This window comes from Miscanthus floridulus, unplaced genomic scaffold, assembly GCF_019320115.1.
Source record: "Miscanthus floridulus cultivar M001 unplaced genomic scaffold, ASM1932011v1 fs_79_3_4, whole genome shotgun sequence".
NCBI lineage: Eukaryota > Viridiplantae > Streptophyta > Magnoliopsida > Poales > Poaceae > Miscanthus > Miscanthus floridulus.
Window position 1 is genome coordinate 17,973 of NW_027097293.1, and position 7,814 is coordinate 25,786.

A 7,814-nucleotide genomic window follows, 5' to 3' on the forward strand; every position below is an offset into this window, starting at 1 on the left:
CTCCGCTGCGGGTTCCACCTCTCTCGGCACGCTCTGCGGCCTCTGCAACAGCTGCTGCTCTCGCTGTCTCGGCGTCGGGGTATTTTCGCTTCTTGGATGTCAGCTGCTTGGTTGACTTGCCCTTAGATCCGGCTGGCTGGCGAGGCGGGGGCCTCCGATCATCATCACCTGGGCCACCACCAACATTCTTGGTGCGAGCCATCTGAACTGACAAGATGGTGAACTGCCGCTGATGAAGATCAACTGTCAAACTACCGCTTTCGAGGCTTGGCCTCGATCCTTACTCGCGAGCTTGGCTCCGAGTTAACTGCCAACTGCCAATTGAATCACAACGGAACCGACTCGCTGCACGATAGAATAGATGGATATACAAATAAATACCATATGTCTAATAGATACGAAACCCTAGCAGAGAAAGCAATGTAGATGCGAAATTGAATCGAGTGGCTTTCTACCTGACGATCAGCGATCCGAGAAGAGATAAGATATCACGCGGGGGGATCCTCGGAACCGGGCTAGGGTTAGGTCAAACGCCCTGAATGTAATTGGGAATCAGTGCGTTTAGAATTTGATCTAGGTTACAATTGGAGATCAAGATTGAAACACAAAAACTTGCCATACCAATCGATGGGAGGAAAGGGCAAGAGTACTTGGCGAAGACCGGCAGCCTTGGCAACGAGGAGGCCGGCGAGGAGCTGAGCAGGCTTGGTGTCGCGCGGGACGGCGATGCTCCGAGATGAGCTAGCCGGGGCTCGGTGGCGCGCGAGGCCGGGGCGCGAGGCTCGGCTGCGGGCTCAGCTGCGGCGGCGTGGCTAGGCAGGGGCACGCAGGCACGGGCGCGTGGTGAGGCGCGAGGAGGCGGCGGCGCAACGGTGCGGTGGCTCGGGCTAGGGCACGGCGGCGGCTTGGGCTAGGTCACGGAAGAGGAAAGGCTCGGATAAATAATCCCCCAAACGCGACAGAAAAGGAAACCGAAAAGAGTTTTGAAGTCGCGCGAGATCCACTGACCGGACGCTCCGGTGGTAGCGACCAGACGCTACCACCCAGCGTCCGGTCGATTCCAGAGAGGTCCAAATCCTCTGGAATCGCGACCGGACGCGTCCGGTGGTCCATGACCGGACGCAGGCAGGGTCCGGTCAGTACTGCTTGTCCTTCCTTCGATCGACCGGACGCAGAACCCTTCCTGACCGGACGCACAGACACAATGTCCGGTCACTCCTTCATCAGCAGTTCACCTCCTGTGAACTGACCGGACGCTGGACAGCAGCGTCCGGTGCAGCGTCCGGTGCACCTTTTACAGCAATCCTTCAACATTCCTTCGCGCTACCTGTTCCCAATCAAGTCCCAACTTGAATAAGATCCAAATAAACACCAATTGGGACTGATGTGAGTGACCTCTCTCAAACCCTCATATTTTTCAAAATATTTTGCCTTAGGCTATAATTCTTTTTAAGAAAATAGGCAAGCAAGAGGGCAAATGGAACAAAACGACAAAACAACATTCATGCATATGTAATACTTGTAAGTAAATCTAGTTGCTTGTCAAGTTTGATCCAAGGTTAAGCTTCTTCACACGCTTTTCGGCGGTTATCTTAACCATGTTAGACAAGCCCTATATGCATTGCCACAAATTAAACATGTTGTATATTACAATGAATGCAAGGGACAACACAAGCTCAATTTTTAGTGAAGTTACTAAAATCAAGTACATTGAGCTCGTTCCGCAATCTACAAAATGTAGCCTCATCTAGCGGTTTAGTGAAGATATCCGCTAATTGATCTTCGGATCTTACACCTTCTAGTGATATATCATTTTTAGCTACATGATCTCTTAGAAAGTGATGGCGGATATCTATATGCTTGGTGCGAGAGTGTTGAACCGGATTATTTGCAAGTTTTACCGCACTTTCATTGTCGCACAAAAGAGGTACTTTCTCTAGAGCTACTCCATAGTCTAGTAAAGTTTGTTTCATGTATAATATTTGTGCACAACAAGCACCAGCGGCAATGTATTCCGCTTCGGCGGTGGACAAAGCCACACTATTTTGTTTCTTGGAGGACCAAGACACAAGTGATCTACCAAGCAAATGGCACCCTCCGGATGTGCTCTTTCTATCAACTTTGCATCCGGCGTAATCCGAATCGGAATAGCCAATTAATTCAAATAAACCTCCTTTGGGATATCAAAGGCCAATGCTTGGTGTGTGCTTAAGATACCTAAGGATTCTTTTTACGGCAATTAAATGAGTTTCCTTAGGACTAGCTTGAAATCTAGCACACATACACACACTAAACATGATGTCGGGCCTAGATGCGGTTAAATATAACAAGCTACCAATCATGAAACGGTAGAGAGTTTGATCAACCGAGTTACCTCCCTCATCTAGGTCGAGATGTTCATTGGTAGGCATTGGGGTCTTGATTGGCTTACATTCATCCATCTTGAATCTCTTGAGAAGATCTTTTGTGTATTTCTCTTGAGAGATGAAGATGCCTTCTTTCATTTGCTTGACTTAAAAACCAAGAAAGAATGTAAGCTCACCAATCATTGACATCTCGAACTCCTTAGACATCAATTCACCAAATTCTTTGCATGAGTCTTCATTTGATGATCCAAAGATAATATCATCAACATATACTTGACAAATGAAGATATGCCCATCAAGCTTCTTGGTGAATAGTGTGGTGTCGACCTTCCCAATGGTGAAGCCCTTCTCAATAAGGAAGTCCTGAAGGCGCTCATACCAAGCTCTTGGGGCTTGCTTAAGCCCATATAGTGCCTTGGACAACCTATAAACATGATTAGGATATCTAGGGTCTTCAAACCCGGGAGGTTGATCAACATAGACTAGTTCATTAATAAAGCCACTTAAGAATGCACTTTTCACATCCATTTAATATAGTTTCATTTCATGATGTGATGCATATGTAAGAAGGATACGGATGGCTTCTAATCTTGCAACCGGTGCAAAGGTTTCTCCAAAATCTAAACCTTCAACTTGAGAGAACCCCTTTGCTACTAGTCTTACCTTGTTCCTCACAACAACACCTTGATCATCTTGCTTGTTGCGGAACACCCACTTCGTTCCAATGACTCTTGCACCTTTTGGTCGCTCTTCAAGATTCCAAACTTCATTGCGAGTGAAGTTGTTCAACTCTTCATGCATGGCATTGATTCCAATCCGGATCTTTGAGAGCTTCTTCTACCTTGGTAGGCTCATAGCAAGAGACAAAAGAGTGATGAGCAATAAATGAGGTAAGTTTTTGAGATCGAGTCATCACCCCCTTTGTTGGACTCCCTATGATGAGATCTTGAGGATGATCTTGTAGGAGAGGTGTATTTCTTCTATTGACCACTTGAGGAGGAGGTTGTGGGGCATCAACATCTTGTGCTTGTACCGCCATTTGCTCATGGGAGATATGAGTATCTTCATTTTCTACTCTCCCAACTTTTTCACCATCTTGTGGTACATTTGATGAAGAAGGTTGGTTAATGACTTGTACATCATCTTCATCATCTTTTGGCTTGATGTCTCCCACCGGAATATTCTTCATAGCCTCCCTCAATGGTTCATCACCTACATCATCAAGATTCTCATGTGCTCCTTGGGAGCCGTTAGATTCATCAAATTCCACATCATATGTTTCTTCAACCAAGCCGGTGGCATGATTAAATACTCTATATGCTTTGGACTTCAATGAGTAACCAACAAGAAAACCTATATCACAACGCCTTTGAAACTTCCCTAGGTGTTGCCGCTTCTTGTAGATGTAGCACTTGCAACCAAACACTCTAAAGAAGGAGACGTCCGGCTTCTTCCCATTGAGCAACTCATATGGTGTCTTGACAAGGAACTTTTGAAGAAATAGGCGGTTGGATGCATAACATGCGGTGTTGATTGCTTCTGCCCATAGAGCTTCGGGGGTGTTGTACTCATCTAGCATTGTCCTTGCAAGAGTGATCAAAGTCCGGTTCTTCCTCTCAACTACACCATTTTGTTGAGGAGTATAGGTTGCGGAGACTTCATGTTTGATTCCAACTTCCATCACAATAAGCTTCTATGTTTGTGTTGTCAAACTCTTTGCCATTGTCACTTCTTATCTTCTTGAGCTTCACTTCAAATTCATTTTGAGCTCTCTTGGCAAACTTCTTGAAGCAAGATGCAACTTCGGATTTGTCATGAAGGAAGAACACCCATGTATATCTTGAATAGTCATCCACAATCACAAGACAATAGAGATTTCCTCCCAAACTCTTGTATATTGTTGGTCCAAATAAATCCATGTGTAGGAGTTCTAGCACTCTTGTGGTTGACATGAAAGCTTTGGTTGGATGAGTGTTTGCAACTTGCTTGCCGGCTTGACATGCACTACAAAGTTTGTCCTTCTCAAACTTCACATCCTTCAACCCTCTCACCAAATCATTCTTCATAAGCTTCTTGAGTGAGCTCATCCCAACATGAGCAAGCCTTCTATGCCATAGCCACCCAAGTGTTGTTTTGGTGAATAAGCAAGTCTTCAAGTTTGCATCTTCGGAGGTGAAGTCAACTAGATATAAGTTGTTGTATCTAAATCCATTGAATATCACTTGGTTGTCATCGACCTTGGATACAACAACCTCCTTCTCGGTGAATAAGCATTGAAAGCCAAGATCACACAATTGCCCAACGGATAGCAAGTTGAAGCTCAATGAAGCAACATAGAGCACATTGGAGATGGAATGATCATTTGATATTGCCACTTTGCCTAATCCTTTAACCTTGCCCTTTGAATTATCTCCAAATGTTATTTTCTCTTGTCCATCTACCTCTTCATCTAGTGAGGTGAACATACGAGGATCACCGGTCATATGTTGAGTGCAACCACTATCAATAACCCAATGACTTCCACCGGTCTTGTAGTTCACCTACACACACGAGATTCAAGCTTTAGGGATCCAAGCTTGTTGAGGGCCCTTCACCTTCTCAACAAGTGACTTAGCCACCCAAATTTTCTTAGGCCTACTCTTGTTTGGGGGACCTAAGAATATGACTTTCATCTTTCCACTTGAATCTTTTCTAAGCATGTAGTGAGCATTGAAAGCAAAGGGTCTAGCATGCTTGGGCAAGGGTTGTGGTGGTGGAGTTTGACACTCATGAGCAAAGTGGCCTTCTTGTCCACATTCAAAACATCTCTTTGGCTTTGGCTTTGGCTTTGATTGTTGGTGTTGAGCTTGAGCCTTCTTCTTCTCTACACTTGCCATATATCCAATGCCACTTCTATCCATCTTCATGACGGTATTCATGAGTAGCTCACTTTGGAGATGCTTGCCTCTAGCAAACTTGCTCAATCCCACCTTGAGATGCTCTTTCTCCATCTTGAGCTTCTTGTTCTCTTCCTTGAGAAGATCATTGTTCTTCTCCTCCTTGAGTTTCTTGACTTCTTCTTTTAACTTCTCATTCTCAAGGATCACCTCTTTGTCATGATCAAGAGTTTCTAGCACAATGGTGTTGTGACTTTTCATTTCTTCAAGATCCTTCATGAGCTTCTCATTGTTACTCTTGAGCTTGACATACTCATCATAGTCATTGCACTCAACCACTTGCTTGCCCTTGCTACTAGATCCATGCTCAATGCTTTCATCAATTAAATCATCACATGAGGTAGCTATATCAATCTTAACAACATGGTTAGTAGCATCATGTGGCTCATTTGGTAAGAATTCTTGTGCAATAATAAGGGTATCATAATTGATCTTTAGAGTTGCATATTCATCTTTTAGCTTATTGTGACTAGTGATAAGCTCATTGTGCACCCACTCAAGTTTATCATTTTTATCTTTAAGCTCTTTCTTAGAAGATTTGAGCTCCTTGAGTTTGGATGATATAGAATCATTTGTTTCTTTGAGCTCATCATTAGCCTTTTCTAATGTGTCACATTTAGCTAGGAGTGAATCATTTTTAGCATCAAGTTTTTCATTTGTAGCTCTACTCTTTCTAATGATCTTAGTATATTTTCTTAGTATTTTGACAAGATCATCATAAGTAGGTGATTCATCATCATCGCTATCACTATCATCATCACTAGCATGTTCATCATCACTACTATCATCACTCTTAGTTACCTTGCGTTCACCTTTGGCCATAAGACATAGGTGTGTAGAGGATGATGGCGATGGTGGTGGTGAAGATGCAAGATCAATAGCAATGGCGGCCACCTTTTCATCGTCACTATCATCATCGGATGATCCACTTGATGAATCAATGTCCGTGAGCCAATCACCGACAATATAGGCCTTGCCACTCTTCTTCTTCTTGTAGAACTCCCTCTTATTGCCATCTCTCTTCTTGTATGGCTTGTTCTTCTTCTTTTTATCTTCATCACTTGAATCATCTTTCTTGCCCTTGTTCTTGAACTTGTCTTTTTTGGGCTTTGTGCATTGATGAGCTAGATGACCAAGTTCGCCACAATTGTAGCAATCCATCTCGGAGATTGGCTTTCTTCTTGAGCTAGTGAAGAACTTCTTCTTCTTGCCATCAAACTTGATGCCACTCTTGTTTAGCCTTTTTAGCATTTGGTGGTCTTCTTCACCATGAGGGCAAGGCTTTCTTCATCATCTTCATCACTTGAGCTCTCATACTCAAGTCTTGCTTTGCCCTTGTCTTGGCTAGCTTTGAATGCTAAGTCCTTCTCTTTCTTCTTTGTAGAGGATGAGCCATCTTGTGGTGTGATGTGCATGTACATCTCATGAGCATTGATCTTTCCCAAGATTTGTGTCGGTGTAGCGGTGGAAAGATCACCTTGATGTAGCACGGTCACAATGTGCCCATATTTATCAATGGGGAGGACACTCAAGATCTTTCTCACAACATCGGATGGTGACATTTGAGTAAGTCCAAGCCCATTGACTTCCTCTACAAGAACATTTAATCGAGAATACATCTCATTAGCACTTTCTTTGGGAAACATCTCAAAAGAATTTAGCTTTTTAATCACAAGATGATAGCGTTCCTCACGCTCACTCTTGGTTCCCTCATGGAGCGCACAAACGTCCGACCATAGAGCATGGGCGTCTTTATGGTTCCTTACATGATTGAACACCTCTTTGCAAAGGCCTCTAAAAATGGTGTTGCGAGCCTTTGCATTCCATTTCTCATAATTCACTTCATCGCCTTGAAGTTGTGCGGCATTCCTAGGTGCGGGGAACCCTTGAGAGGCGGCTCTAAGAATTCCAACATCTAGAGCTTCTAAGTATGCCTCCATGCGGATTTTCCAATATGGAAAATCATCCCCCTCAAAGATAGGAGGAGGTCCATCCCCGTGAGACATCTTGCTCTAAGCGATTAAGCTTAAAAACGTGAGCACGAGGCTCTAATACCAATTAAAAGGATCAAGATGCCCAAGAGGGGGGGTGAATTGGGCTAATTCGAAATTCTCTTGCAATAAACAAATCCTACGGATAGCCCAATTAACCCCTTGTGCCTAGAAAAGTGTTTCTATCAAACGAATGCACAACGAACTCACAACCTATGTTCCAACCTTACTCTTAGCAAGCAATTCTATGGATGTAAAACAAGTATTGAATTGCTCAAAGTAAATACTCAAAGTAAGTGCTTAAAGTAAATAGAGAGGGAAAGGAACGCGGCGATGTTTTGCTGAGGTATCGAAGAGTCGCCACTCTCCACTAGTCCTCGTTGGAGCACCCGCGCAAGGGTGTAGCTCCCCCTTGATCCGCGCAAGGATCAAGTGCTCTCTACGGGTTGATTCTTCGACACTCCGTCGCGGCGAATCACCCAAAGCCGCTCATAACTTGAGTTGGGTCACCCACAAGCTCC